The following is a 15,064-nucleotide window of genomic DNA, read 5'->3' as shown; positions in this document are numbered from 1 at the left end:
GTTGTACAGAGTGGAGCCGTGTGTATGGGGCGTACAAAACGGAGCCCTGTGTGTACGAAGTTTACGGAGCTGAGCCGTGTGTGTACAGAGTGGAGTCGTATGTGTATGGAGTGAAGCCGCATGTATACAAGGTTTACTGATTGGAGCCATGTGTGTTGTGAATTCACTTTCAGGCCTACCTCTGGTTACTAGTGAAGGTACTGGAGTTGGTTATATTGACAGAGGGGTCGCGAGTTCTCTTTCTGGGCTCCCTCTGGTGGATACAGGAGGTAATGGAGCTGATCTAATTAACAGAGGCCTGCCACCTGATAATGAGGAGGACGATTGGACATCTGGAGTTTTTGACTGGATTTAGACAGCTGACTCCCTCTATCCCTGCTGGTGATTTTTTCCTGCCTCCTGAGGTCTTAGTTTCCAGTTCAGTCCTTGCATGCTTAAGCTAAGTGTTCTTTTGCTATTGTTCACATTTGATTTGGTTTTGTCTATTCAGTTTTGTGTGGTCAGCCAGCCCCGGCTGGGGCTGTGCTGAATTGCCATCCTTATGTTACTGCTTGTGCCAGTTTGTTTTTTGTCCCTTATTAGATTGGCTTCTTTTTGCTCTGCTTTCAGAATATGCCAGAGTGCTGACATAGTGGGCAAAGTCTAGTGACTTCAGAATTTTTCTATCAGACGTGTTGGACATTTCTTGCAGGGTTTTTTGCGTGATTGCAGACAGTGTCTTTCCTTTCCTGTCTTGCCTAGTTAGTGTGGACCCATTGTTTGCTCAGCCTATTTTCCTACCAGCGTTTGTGTTTTCATCTTGTCTCTCTGACAATATATGTTTGGGGGCTATCTATTCCTTTGGGGTCTGCTCTGGGGCAGTTTAGATTTCCCCTTTCTTGCTTTAGGCTTATTTAGTTCTCCGGCTGTGCCAAGGCGTCTAGAATCATCGTAGGTACGCTCCACGGCTACTGCTAGTTGTGTGGATAGGATCAGGGGTCTGCAATCCGCTTAGTTACCAACCTCTCTGGTTTTCTGTGGCTTAGCTTGGTCTTGCTTTCCTCCTCGGTGACCCAATCATAACAGAATCACCAGCCCACTACCTTCACTAGTAACCAGAGGTAGGCCAGAAAGTGAATTCACAACAGTGACATTGGTTGGAGGGAGCTAGACATCAAGTTGTGGTCCTCACCGACCACAAGAATTTGATTTATCTTGAATCAGCCAAATTCTTGAATCCTAGACAGGCTAGGTTGGGCCTTGTTTTTCACGCGTTTTAATTTTGTGATTTTGTGGTCTCTTTTCTTCCGGGCACTAAGAATGTTAAGGCGGATGCCCTTTCTAGGAGTTTCTTTGCGGATTCTCTTATTGTGACCGAGCCTACTGCCATTCTAGGTGAGGGGGTAGTTCTTTCCGCCATTTCGCCCGATTTGAGACGTGCCCTGGAGGAATTTCAGGAGGACAAACCTGAGCGTTGCCCTATGGGAAAATTGTATGTTCCTGACCAGTGGAGGAAGAGAGTGATGTCTGAAATTTATTGCTCCGCGTTAGCTAGTCATCCAGGTATTTTTGGTACCAGAGATTTGGTGAGTCGGTCTTTTTGGTGGCCTGCCTTATCTCGTGATGTCAGGAATTTTGTGCAGTCCTGTGGGACTTGTTCTCGGTCTAAACCCTGTTCTCGTTCTAGTGGGTTGTTGACGCCCCTGCCGGTGCCCAAGATGCCATGGACCCATATCTCAATGGATTTTATTTCTGATCTTCCTGTCTCTCAGAGAATGACTATTATCTGGGTGATTTGTGATAGATTTTCTAAGATGATCCATCTATACAACTCCCACAGTTGCCATCTTCTTCAGAGTTGGTGCCCTTGTTTTTACAACAGGTGGTTCGGTTGCATGGGATTCCTGAGAACATTGTGTCGGACAGAGGAGTCCAGTTTGTTTCCAGATTTTGGAGAACTGTTTGTTCCAATCTGGGAATTCAGTTATCTTTCTCCTCTGCGTTTCATCCTCAGACTAATGGGCAGACTAAGTGAGAAAACCAGACTTTGGAGTCCTATTTGAGGTGTTTTATATCTGCTGATCAGGATGACTGGGTCTCATTTTTGCCCTTGGCCGAATTCGCACTAAACAATAGAGCTAGTTCTGCCACTTTGATGTCGCCCTTTTTCTGTAATTTTGGGTTTCATCCTCGATTTTCTTCAGGGCAAGTGGAATCTTTGACCTTCCCAAGTGTGGACACTGTGGTAGAGAGAATGCAGCAGATTTGGGACCAAGTGGTGGATAAGTTGTCCCTCTCAGGAAAAAGCCCAACGGTTTTCCAACCGGCATAGGACCATTGGTCCCCAGTTTAAAGTGGGTGATATGGTTTGGTTGTCATCAAAGAATATTCCTATGAAGGTTGCGTCTCCAAAGTTCAAGCCAAGATTCATTGGACCTTATAGGATTTTGGAGATTATTAATCCTGTTTCTTTTCAATTGGCTCTTCCAGTTACGTTTAAGATCCATAACGTGTTTCATAAATCTCTGTTGAAGAGGTTTGTGGAGCCAGTAGTTCCTATGTAGGCACCTCCTGACCCTGTATTGGTTAAAGGCAATGTGGAATATGAGGTAGAGAAAATATTGGATTCTCGTTTGGCTAGACGGAGACTCCAGTACTTGGTCAAATGGAAGGGTTATGGCCAGGAGGATAATTCTTAGGTCTCTGCTTCTGACATTCATGCCGATAGATTAGATCGTGCTTTTCACCGGGCCCATCCTGATCGGCCTGGTGGAGTGGATGAGGGTTCGGTGACCCCCTCCTCAAGGTGGGGTACTGTTGTGAATTCACTTTCTGGCCTACCTCTGGTTACTAGTGAAGGTAGTGGAGCTGGTCATATTGACAGAGGGGTCGCGAGTTCTCTTTCCGGGCTCCCTCTGGTGGTTACTGGAGGTAATGGAGCTGATCTAATTAACAGAGGCCTGCCACCTGATAATGAGGAGGATGATTGGACATCTGGAGTTTTTGACTGGATTTAAGACAGCCGACTCCATCTATCCCTGCTGGTGATTTTTTCCTGCCTCCTGAGGTCTTAGTTTCCAGTTCAGTCCTTGCATGCTTAAGCTAAGTGTTCTTTTGCTATTGTTCACATTTGATTTGGTTTTGTCTATTCAGTTTTGTGTGGTCAGCCAGCCCCGGCTGGGGCTGTGCTGAATTGCCATCCTTATGTTACTGCTTGTGCCAGTTTGTTTTTTGTCCCTTATTAGATTGGCCTCTTTTTGCTCTGCTTTCAGAATATGCCAGAGTGCTGATATAGTGGGCAAAGTCTAGTGACTTCAGTATTTTTCTATCAGATGTGTTGGACATTTCTTGCAGGGTTTTTTGCGTGATTGCAGACAGTGTCTTTCCTTTCCTGTCCTGTCTAGTTAGTGTGGGCCCCATCGTTTGCTCAGCCTATTTTCCTACCTACGTTTGTGTTTTCTTCTTGTCTCACTGACAATATATGTTTGGGAGCTATCTATTCCTTTGGGGTGTGCTCTGGGGCAGTTTAGATTTCCCCTTTCTTGCTTTAGGCTTATTTGGTTCTCCGGCTGTGTCGAGGAGTCTAGAATCATCGTAGGTACGCTCCACGGCTACTGCTAGTTGTGTGGATAGTATCAGGGGTCTGCAATCCGCTTAGTTACCAACCTCTCTGGTTTTCTGTGGCTTAGCTTGGTCTTGCTTTCCTCCTCGGTGACCCAATCAAAACTTGTGTGTACAAGGTGTACAGAGCATGGCCACGTGTGTAAAAGTTGGACGGAGCAGAGCCACATGTGTGTACGAGGTTTACGGAGTGGAGCCGTGTGTGTGCGAGGTGTACAGAGCAGAGCCACATGTGTACGGAGCGGAGCAGCAAGTGTACGTAGCGGAGCCGCATGTGTACGGAGCAGAGCCGTGTGTGTACGGAGTGGAGCCGCGTGTGTATGGAGCGGAGCCGCGTGTATGCGAGGTGTATGGAGCAAAGCCGCATGTGTACAAGGTTTACTGAGTGGAGCCATGTGTGTACATGGTGTACAGAGCATGGCCACATGCATAAAAGGTGTACAGAGCAGAGCCGCATGTGTACGAGGTTTACGGGGTGGAGCCTTGTGTGCGAGGTGTACAGAGCGGAGCTGCGTGTGTACGGAGCAGAGCGACGTGTGTACGGGGTGTACGAAGCGGAACTGTGTGTGTACGGAGTGGAGCCGCTTGTGTACGAGGTGTATGGAGCAAAGCCGCATGTGTACAAGGTTTACGGAGTGAAGCCATGTGTGTACAAGGTGTACAGAGCATGGCCACGTGTGTAAAAGGTGTATGGAGCAGAGCCACATGTGTATGAGGTTTACGGAGTGGAGCCATGTGAGTACTGAGTGGAGCCGTGTGTTTGCGAGGTGTCTAGAGCGGAGCCGTGTGTGTACGAGCCATAAAAAGCGGAACCGTGTGTGTATGAGGTGTGCGGAGCCATACGTGTACAAGGTGTATGATGGGGAGCATCCATACTTCCCAGCGGCACAGTCCTGATTTTGAGAGAGAGTCTGCCCCTCTGCCCCGTCCGGGAGCTTACTTTTCCCGCGGACACAGGAGTACACGGCGGATGCCCGAGGAGCACTTTAAAATTCGCACATGACGTTCCACCGGAAGTAATGTGCTAGAAGCTGACTGGAAATGAGGTAATTTCGGGAGGAGATTGTGACGGAACCATGGAGGCACTTTGGGGAATGCTTCAGATCATCACCGTGTCCTCCGACAGCGCAAACAGCGGGATCGCCTTGGACTCGGGGATGCCGGCCATGTGAGCAGATCATGATATGTCCTGCATCGGGAGGCTCAGGTGGGCACTACAATGGAAGCCGGGCTGCTATAGTATCTTTATAGAATCTTTCTTTTTCTCTCCTTTCTTTCTCTCTCTAATCTTTCTTTTTTTCTTTCTCTCTCTCTGTCCTTTCTTTCCCCTCTCTCTTCTTTCTTTCTCTCTGTTCTTTCTTTCTTTCCCCTCTTTCTTTCTCTCTCTAATCTTTCTTTCTTTTTCTCTCTGCTTTTTCTTTCAATATCTGTTCTTTCTTTCTCTCTCTCTGTTCTTCCTTTCTCTTGCTCTGTTCTCTTTCTTTCCCCTCATTCTTTCTTTCTTTCTCTCTCTCTGTTCTCTTTCTTTCCTCTCTTTCTCTCTCTTCTCTTTTTCTCTCTGTTCTTTCTCTCTCTCTGTTCTCTTTCTTTCCCATCTTTCTTTCTCATTCTCTGTTCTTTCTTTCCCCTCTTTCTTTGTTTTTTATTTATTTCCCCTCTCTTTCTCTCTCCCTCTCTGTTCTTTCTTTCTCCACTTTCTTTTTTTCTCTCTCTGTTCTTTTTTTCTGTCCACTCTCTTTCTTTCTCTGTTCTTTTTCTTTCTTTTTCTTTCTCTCTGTTCTTTCTTTTCCCTCTTTCTTTCTCTCTCTGTTCTTTCTTTCCCCTTTCTCTCTGTTCTTTCTTTCGCTCTGTTCTTTCCCCTCTTTCTTTCTCTCTGTAATCTTTCTTTATTTCTCTCTCTAATCTTTCTTTCTCTCTCTCTCTGTTTTTCCTTTCTTTCTCTCTGTTCTTTCTTTCTCTGCTCTTTGTCTTTCCTCTGTTTCTTTCTATTCTTTCTTTCTCTCTCTGTGTTCTTTCTTTATTTCTCTTTCTTTCTCTCTGTTCTTTCTTTCCCCTCTTTCTTTCTCTCTCCCTCTCTATTCTTTTTTTCTGTCCCCTCTTTCTTTCTCTCTATGTTCTTCTCTCCCCTTTCTTTCTCTATCTGTTGTTTTTTCTTTCTCCTCTTTCTTTCTTTCTTTTTCTCTCTGCTCTCTTTCCCCTCTTTCTTTATTTTTCTTTATCTCTCTGTTCTTTCTTTCCCCTTTTTCTTTCTCTCTCCCTCTCTGTTTTTTCTTTCCCCTCTTTCTTTTTTTCTCTCTCTGTTCTTTTTTCTGTCCCCTCTTTTTCTATCTCTGTTCTTTTTTTCATTCCCCTCTTTCTTTCTCTCTCTGTTCTTTCTTTCTCTCTCTGTTTCTTTCTTCCTTCTTTCTTTCTCTCTGTGTTCTTTCTTTCCCCTCTTTCTTTCTCTCTCTTCTTTCTTTCTCTCTCTGGTTTTTTCTCTCTCTGTTCTTTCTTTCTTTTCCTCAGTACCAGTCTGTGTGCCCACAGTACCGGTAGAATAAGAGGGGTAAGAAACTAGGTGGCACTGGTCACATAGAGCCTTTCATACTTTTTACTGGTGTATAATCATATGCCCTGAGCACCCCCATAAAGTGGGCGAGCCCCAGACAACAGGGTACAAACAAATCACTATTACTATCAGTCCAAGTGGACAATTGTATACGTAAAGTTAATGATATCCCTGTGCCAAGCAGTGCAGAGGACCGGAATACACTGAGGAGACCAGAGCAGCAGGGTATGGTGAGAAGAATTTTATGGGGCCTATTATGCTGTATGAAGTAATATATGGGGCCCACTATGCTGTATGAAGTAATATATGGGGCCCATTAGGCTGTATGAAGTAATATATGGGGCCCAATATACTGTATGGAGCATTATATGGGGCCCATAATACTGAAAGCAGTAATATATGGGGCCCATAATACTGTATGGAGCATTATGTGGGGATAGGGGATGACTTTCTGTTTGTTGTGGATCTGACCGCTGGGACCACCATGATCCTGGGAAACGTAGCTTTGAAGAGCACCATGTAAATGGAGCTGTGGTCAATCATACACACTGTGGTGCCATTCACATGTAGCTCTTCAAGTAACTCCTTTAAGAGAGTGATGAGGGGACGACAAAGTATAGCAAAAATTCACTGATTGGGGCTGATGAGTGTTATAGTTTGTGAGCTGCTGGGATTTGTGTGGCAGAGCTGCTTTTTTGTCCCTGTCCAGCTGTCCGGCCCTGTGCCGTCCTACCATTGCCATTAATGACCCTTTTTCTGGATGCTTTTGTGTTTTTTTTGTTCTTGTATGTGCGTGTCATGGCGCTGACATCCTTGTGCTTGGACACCTTTTTTTTCTATTTATCTAAATCAAAATGTCCACTATTGTACTCAGGTTTACATATAGATATAAAAATTTACTTTGTGTGCGGGGGGGGGGGCGTCATTTTGCTGTTCGCCTCAGGCAGCAGAGAGACACCCCTGATTGTATTGTTTAAGTGTTCCCTTTATTTTTTGATCAGTGTATAAAATTACTTTCACTGTATGTTAAGTGCTAAAAGAAAATATGAAATCAATACTCCAGAATTGCCAATTTCCAGTTTGTCCTTCATGACAGCACATCACAAAGTTGTCTTCCTTGACTTTAAAAGAAGAAGGAATGGAGTCCAACTACATGCAAAATGATTTATTATGTACAAGGACATACAAAGGAGCAGAACAAGATACACAGGTGTAAAAACAGATATATAAGACCAGTGTCATTGATAGCCGGATACAAAAAGAGAACACAGAGCGACACAATCAATAATTGCAAAAGGTAGATAAACAGTGTATGTCACAAAAATAATTTTACCAAAAGGCATGTAAGTTCGATAAAGACTCTCTAGTATTCATAAAATAGGTTTGCAGGAGATACAACACTCCACAAGTAATGAGATGAATAGAGAGGAGAAATAATCTAATCAAATATTGCACAATTGCCCGGTATGAATATCATAAAAGGTTATAACATACCCATCATGTTAGCAAGAGAAGGTGCCGCTCAGGAAACCCCAATGCGCATTTGCCCGGTTAGGGCAGTGAGGGCGGAAGTGGGTTCTTTTCTCCACCGCTCAGGCGCTACTTTTCACCCTTATGATTGGATTATTGTATCCACATGACCTTGGAAAATGGGTATTTAACCAGGCATGTGTCACAGTGTAAGCCACACCCCCTGAGGAAGCGGTTTCACCGCGAAATGCGCATTGGGGTTTCCCTGAGCGGCACCTTCTCTTGCTAACATGATGGGTATGTTATAACCTTTTATGATATTCATACCGGGCAATTGTGCAATATTTGATTAGATTATTTCTCCTCTCTATTCATCTCATTACTTGTGGAGTGTTGTATCTCCTGCAAACCTATTTTATGAATACTAGAGAGTCTTTATCGCACTTACATGCCTTTTGGTAAAATTATTTTTGTGACATACACTGTCTGCATTTATCTACCTTTTGCAATTATTGATTGTGTCGCTCTGGGTTCTCTTTTTGTATCCGGCTATCTAAGACACTGGTCTCATATATCTGTTTTTACACCTGTGTATCTTGTTCTGCTCCTTTGTGTGTCCTTGTACATAATAAATCATTTTGCATGCAGTTGGACTCCATTCCTCCTTCTTTTATAGTTCTTCCTGAGTTGTTCCTACTCCTTATATTGGGCATTTATGTGCACATGCACAGCATGACTTAGATGCATTTATGAGGGTTTTTGTTGTTTTTGCTCTTCCTTGACTTTAGCAGGGACAGGATCATTGAGAGGTTAAAAGGTTGTTCCCACCACCACCTTCCAGTGGTTTTCCTGTCCATACAGGCAGGCAGCCCGCCTGAGAAAACTATGGGCGTCACTATGCAAGCCTTATGTATGTGCATTTTTTCTACTAGGCAGCCAACCCCACCATGGTTTGTTAGGTGTGGGGTGGTTGTTTTTATCAGTAGTTTTCACCTGAGCTGCTCCTTGCCTTTATTAGTGGAGGCCTGCTGCATCCTGCTATATGTGCATTTGTCATCAGACAGGGTTTTGGGAAGGCCATATCTTGTGGTATGAGTTTTTTTGAATTTTTTCAATCCTAAAAGTCAACATCAACCCTTTAACCAACCTTGCCATGTGACTTAGGATAAAAGCGAAACAAGGAGATATGTTACCCCTTAGATCTCAATGAGAACTGTGTAATTCTTATCTTCCCTCTGGAGGTGCTGGAGGGAGATTAATCACTTTATAGCAAAAGTTCCAAAATATTCCAGCTAATTCCTAGTTGTGGAACCCTGTAACAAAAAAGGGCATATTTAAAATGGAACAACTAGTAGAAGCTTCTTGCAGTGTGCCTACCGAATTACCCAGGGGATGTGACTATTGCAGACCACTCCACCACAGTTATTGCCACGTTGTTCCCAAGTATGGCAGGGAGCTTTGCTTTCTTATTTCAGTTTTTAATATCGCTAATACAAAAATCAACATTCTAGAATAGTAATATCATCTTTTTCCAACAGGGGGAAGCATAGCTTTAGTCTTATCATTACACTGGTCAACAGCATTTTTGGTGCCAAAGATATTTCATCGAATTTAGGGTATTTTTGGGGTGCTGATTCTGAATATGTCATCAGTTTTGCCAGATTGGCTCAAGTTTTTGAGATTTTTGGTATCTTATTTATAGCACTTGTTGGTAAATGCGACGCATCATCTCATTAATTTCTTTGGATTAGTACTTGAACTGAGCAGTTCTCAATATAGTTTTGTGTTAATTAGTGTTCTAAAAGTTTGTTCATAGCTTGATTTTTGCACTAACTTTATGTTGTTGTCTGTTTTCCAGTGAAAAGCATGAACTCATCAAGAAGAAGTTGTCTTAACGATCCAGACTCATTCTGTTACATTTGTGGTGAATACACACTGCCAAAACATAGAAGAAACATAACAGACTTCGTAAAAAAAGTGTATTTTGCCTATTTTGGGGTTATGCTTGGGGACCAAGACAAGTTTTGGGCACCACACATAGTGTGCAAAGCATGTATCGAATTATTACGAAAATGGAGCAAAGGACAAAGAAAAAGCTTCAAATTTGGTGTTCCAATGGTGTGGAGAGAGCCAAAAAATCATCATGATGACTGTTATTTATGGTAAACACAGGTACAGGCACATCTTCACAATGAGGGACAGGCCTTCTTGCAGATTCCATGTTACTCCCATTTTCGTTTCTTATGCTTATTGAATCCTTGCACTTGCACTGCACAGAAATAACAGTCATCATGATGATTTTTTGGCTCTCTCCACACCATTGGAACACCAAATTTGAAGCTTTTTCTTTGTCCTTTGCTCCATTTTCGTAATAATTCGATACATGCTTTGCACACTATGTGTGGTGCCCAAAACTTGTCTTGGTCCCCAAGCATAACCCCAAAATAGGCAAAATACACTTTTTTTACGAAGTGTGTTATGTTTCTTCTATGTTTTGGCAGTGTATATTCACCACAAATGTAACAGAATGAGTCTGGATCGTTAAGACAACTTCTTCATGATGAGTTCATGCTTTTCACTGGAAAACAGACAACAACATAAAGTTAGTGCAAAAATCAAGCTATGAACAAACTTTTAGAACACTAATTAACACAAAACTATATTGAGAACTGCTCAGTTCAAGTACTAATCCAAAGAAATTAATGAGATGATGCGTCGCATTTACCAACAAGTGCTATAAATAAGATACCAAAAATCTCAAAAACTTGAGCCAATCTGGCAAAACTGATGACATATTCAGAATCAGCACCCCAAAAATACCCCAAATTCATTAAAATATTTTGGACACCAGAAAAAAAAATTTTTTTCGTTGACCTGTGTTATCTAGTCACTTGCCACTTGCTTCTAAACCTACTGGTCAACTGCAAACCACTGAGGGTAATTCTAAATATATATTAATATATTGTTACATGTGAAAGAATTCTGTTCTGAAACCACCAATTTTTAACCTCACATAGAGAAATGATTATCCAGTTATCTTCATATGTAGGGATACCTTTATCTCTGGTATATAACATGCTTAACTCAATAAATCCCTGACACCTTGGAGGAGATGTTCAGCAGCTTTGTCAGATTACAGATTATTGTAAACCTTCTTGATTTAGATTAGTAGTATTAAAGATATGGATATGACTGAAGATAAAGGAGACCGGCTCAATATATGCATATAATGCCATATGACGCCATCATGTTTCTGCTGCACCTGGTAAATTAAGCTGGTTGTTTATGGGTCGCCCTCCCAGGGCTGTGGGGTACTCGGTACCGGCCCCTATGAGCTTCAATGGGAGATGTCACGGCAGCTGTGACCCGGCCCGTGGCCCTAGGCGCCCATTGTAAAAGGGGGTTGTTTCAGTGTGCTTATGGTAGTGAAAGTTTATAAGTGATTCGTGACGCCACCTGTGGTGTTCGGCAATGTGAATGTAAGCCGACGCTGCAGACAGTTCCTCTGGGACAGATGGTGTGGTGCAGCAATGATGTTATAGCCCTCCACAGCCAGGGCTGTAGTCCCAGGGCAGTGTAGGTGAGGTGACACGCAGATGGTATAGTGTCAGGCGCAGAGGATGCAGCAGTGCTGGGCCGGTTCTCGCAGGAATGAGTAGAGGACACCAGAGCATGTAGTTCCAACGCTTTACTCACAGCCTGTTGTATAAACAGGTGCCTGCCTCCGTGCCGTGTCCTCCGGGTCAGGGACTCAGTCAACCTCCCGGCCAGATGGAATACTCCTTTCCAACACTCCATCAATATGTGCCTTGCTGAACGTCTTCTCTTATAGCGCCTTTGAGTGAAGTACCCCTAGTACTGAGTTACACTGGAGTTCCTCCTGTCCGATGTTCCTATGAACTCTACATGTACGGCAGACAGCTGTAGCCAGCTTCGGGGACTCCTTGCTACTAATTCCAGGCTCACTATCCAGTTGCTGTTTGTGCCCCCAAGTCTTGTGTGGGAATAACGTGGTCACTACTTCTATTCCTCCGGTGTCTGCTGCAGGACCATTAGTATCCATACAACCTCGGGGACCGGGCCCCGGCCTTGCGCTTAGAACTTCTAGGAAGGGTGCTCTTCTAACCCACGTCCTCTGTTCTCTTTTACTCCTCACGTTCCGTGCTAATCTTTCCTTCTATGAAGAATCAGGCTTTCATTCTACGTTGCTCTTTCTCTTCCTCTCCTGTGCCAGCAGTCCCAGATCACTGGGATCCGCTGCAGCACCTCCATCCTTCCATCCCTCTCTCCGGGAATCTTCTCCTCTCCAACTCTCTAACCAACTGACCTCTCCTCCTAAACTCTTCCCGCTCCTTGTAATGTAAAACTAACTCCACCCACCTCCCAGCATGTTTCGTGTTCCAAGCAGGGAGCCTCCGAAGGTGCTTTGCTACACTACTTTGTGGTGTGGGGTACAGGTGTTGGAGTGTGGTCAGTAGTCTCCATCTTACCTGGATGGTGGGATACTACACCTCAGGAGGAGGTGCAGTACCACTGTGGCGACTGAGCCTCAGGGGCGCCACATACCCCCCGTTAAACACAGCATGTCCACGGGCTGCAAGGTAAACACAGTTGACAATACAGGAACATACAAAATTTTATATTGCATAATGAACATATCTTATACTAAACTTCCCAATGTGGGAGGCATGGTTTCTTGAATGTTATAAACAATTTAACTGTCTATCTATATTTAAAGTTATGCTACCTAATTTAAAGTGCTATGTAAGCAAACTCACTATCAGCTTGAGTAACACATTTTCTATCATCACATTTCTTTTCTTTATTATCTGTCTCATTTTCTACTTTCTGAAGGAATGACAACCGTCAACACCTGGTTCGTCACCGGCATACTTTTATTCAATCCTCACATCTTTATTAAAACATTCTCTATATTTCTTGCTCAATTGGACTCTATAAAATCTGTCATTAATACTGTCACTACACATTATTATTTCCTATTTTCATTTTCAAAAATACTAAGCATTATTCCTAAGTGCAAAGAATAGACATGGGACCGGCCATCACGTCTGGAAATGTCCTTATAACGAGGTAGTCCTTGTTCCAAGGGAAAGGTTCCTTTGTAAAACCGAGAGAGAGCACCTAAAGAGGTGCAAACTATTTACAAGTACAGTTCTGGATCACTCAGCGTCCATGATCTCCACAGTTCAAGTATGAAAAACGCTGCCAATAAAAAACTGGGCAACAACAGGATCAACAAATAAACATCATAATCCAAAATAGAAAAAAACTAGAACTTGCTAATACCCTCCTGGGAAACAAAAGTTAGTCTAGATCAACTTGCTAGTGGTGATCCCCTCCTGGGGTGAAAAACGACTTGGCAGATCGTAGGTACTCTTCCTCCCAAAGGGTGAAATTGGTGACTTCCTGTACTTTTGGCTGCGGGACTGGTGCTGAGGTAGCTTGGCTTATGGGGGCAGGTACCAGCACTGCTTTGGCGATGACTGGGGTTGGAGGAGCAGCAGATTACTTCTGCCTGTAACTCTCGATGAAGTCCTCTGGGATACGGTGTACGTTTAGGGCATACCACCCCCTTAGCCCCTCATGCCGGGTGAAAGTCATGTAATCCCCTGGGTATAGGCTCCGGGCAGTGTGTCCCTTTCTCAGATGGGACTCCACATCCCTCCTGCTGAAGAACAAGTCACTGATCCTCTTGGGGTCTGCAATGAACCCGAATCCTCTCTCATGATTTACATTGAGGACTTGTTCCCATCCAGCTATGTCCCGGGGACCGTAGTAACCAGCACGGACCTTCTCCTTCCGGTCCAGATCAGGGTCCAGCACAGACAACCTTCTCTGTTCCCTCTCCCGCTGCTCGGCTGCCAGTTGTCAGATGGTCTCCTGGCAGTGGGCCCTTGTCTCCTCCTCCTCCTGGCACTGATCTTTGCCCACCCTGGACCGTGGTGCCACTGTTAGGGGTTCTGGTGTTTCCCCCGGGGGACTGGTATTCCGGTACCAGACCAGATCTAGCACGACCTGGCCAGCCGCTGCGATCGCGGTACACCCCAGGGTCTTCACAGGCGCAGGGACGCCAGACATACCTTGAGTCTCCTGGCGGCACTCCGGTGCAGGTTGGAGATAGCCGGCGGCAGTGGGGATATCCACCGGGATGAACCGGTGGGGCGGCAGAGGTGACAGTGGAGCAGACGGCGGCTCCGGGTCTGCGAAGACCTCTGGTGGGACCTGCGCAGCCGCGTCAGGTCCAGACGGGAGCTCTCCTTCCTCCGCTTCAGCTCCCAAAACTTCACACAGCGGCGGTGAGATGCCAATAGATGCTTCCGGGGTCATTGCAGCCATCTCAGGGGCTACAGGGTCTTCCTGGGGGAGATCCAGTGCAGCGGTGGCAGGTACCGGTTTTGCGGGTACCGCGGGTGTAGGCCCCTCCTGGGCGCGCTGCAGATTCAAGGTCCATAAGGCTTCCTGCCTCAGTCGTAAACGGTGCGTCAGCTGGGCTATTTCCTCCTCCAGCTGCTGGCGGTTCCTCCTGGAAGCCCGGGTCAGAGCCTTCAGCCATGGCGCCGGGGAGATTCAGCGCAACCTCCTCGCGCTCCGCAAGCCTCTTCCCTTCTCCTTCCAATATGGCGTTCTGGCGTTCTTCCTCCTTCCTGGGTTTTCTTCTCGCCACTGGCTCTCGCCCCTCCTTCTGAGGGCGGCGTCTTCTTCCTACTCCTCCATACCAAGCCAGTATACGAACTCCTCGGGTGGTGGGCCATGTTGCTGTCGCATAGAAGTTCAGACAGGGGAGGACCAGGACAGTCCGCGCTCTTTTCTTAGGACCACCCATTTTGTCACGCCCTTCTTCACCGCAGCGGTAGCCATGTTTAGCATTCATTTTACAGTCTATTAAATTGGGTCTTCTGCACATTTTCAAAAGGATTGAGTCTTAGGCACACAGAACCCGATGGCATCGGGTCTCGTCATCCTGTTTGTGACGCCAGAATGGGTCACCCTCCCAGGGCTGTGGGGTACTTGGTACCGGGCCCAATGAGCTTCAATGGGAGATGTCACCGCAGCTGTGACCCGGCCCGTGGCCCTGGGCGCCCATTGTAAAAGGGGGTTGTTTCAGTGTGCTTATGGTAGTGAAAGTTTATAAGTGATTCGTGACACCACCTGTGGTGTTCGGCAATGTGAATGTAAGCCGACGCTGCAGACAATTCCTCTGGGACAGATGGTGTGGTGCAGCAATGATGTTATAGCCCTCCACAGTCAGGGCTGTAGTCCCAGGGCAGTGTAGGTGAGGTGACACGCAGATGGTATAGTGTCAGGCGCAGAGGATGCAGCAGTGCTGGGCCGGTTCTCGCAGGAATGAGTAGAGGACACCAGAGCATGTAGTTCCAAAGCTCACAGTCTGTTGTACAAACAGGTGCCTGCCTCCGTGCCATGTCC

This window comes from Dendrobates tinctorius, unplaced genomic scaffold (genome assembly GCF_039654945.1).
Source record: "Dendrobates tinctorius isolate UK_male_01 unplaced genomic scaffold, ASM3965494v1 ptg000223l, whole genome shotgun sequence".
In the NCBI taxonomy this organism is placed as follows: Eukaryota; Metazoa; Chordata; class Amphibia; order Anura; family Dendrobatidae; genus Dendrobates; species Dendrobates tinctorius.
The sequence above is the reverse complement of the archived record's forward strand: the minus strand, read 5'-3'. Positions refer to the sequence as shown.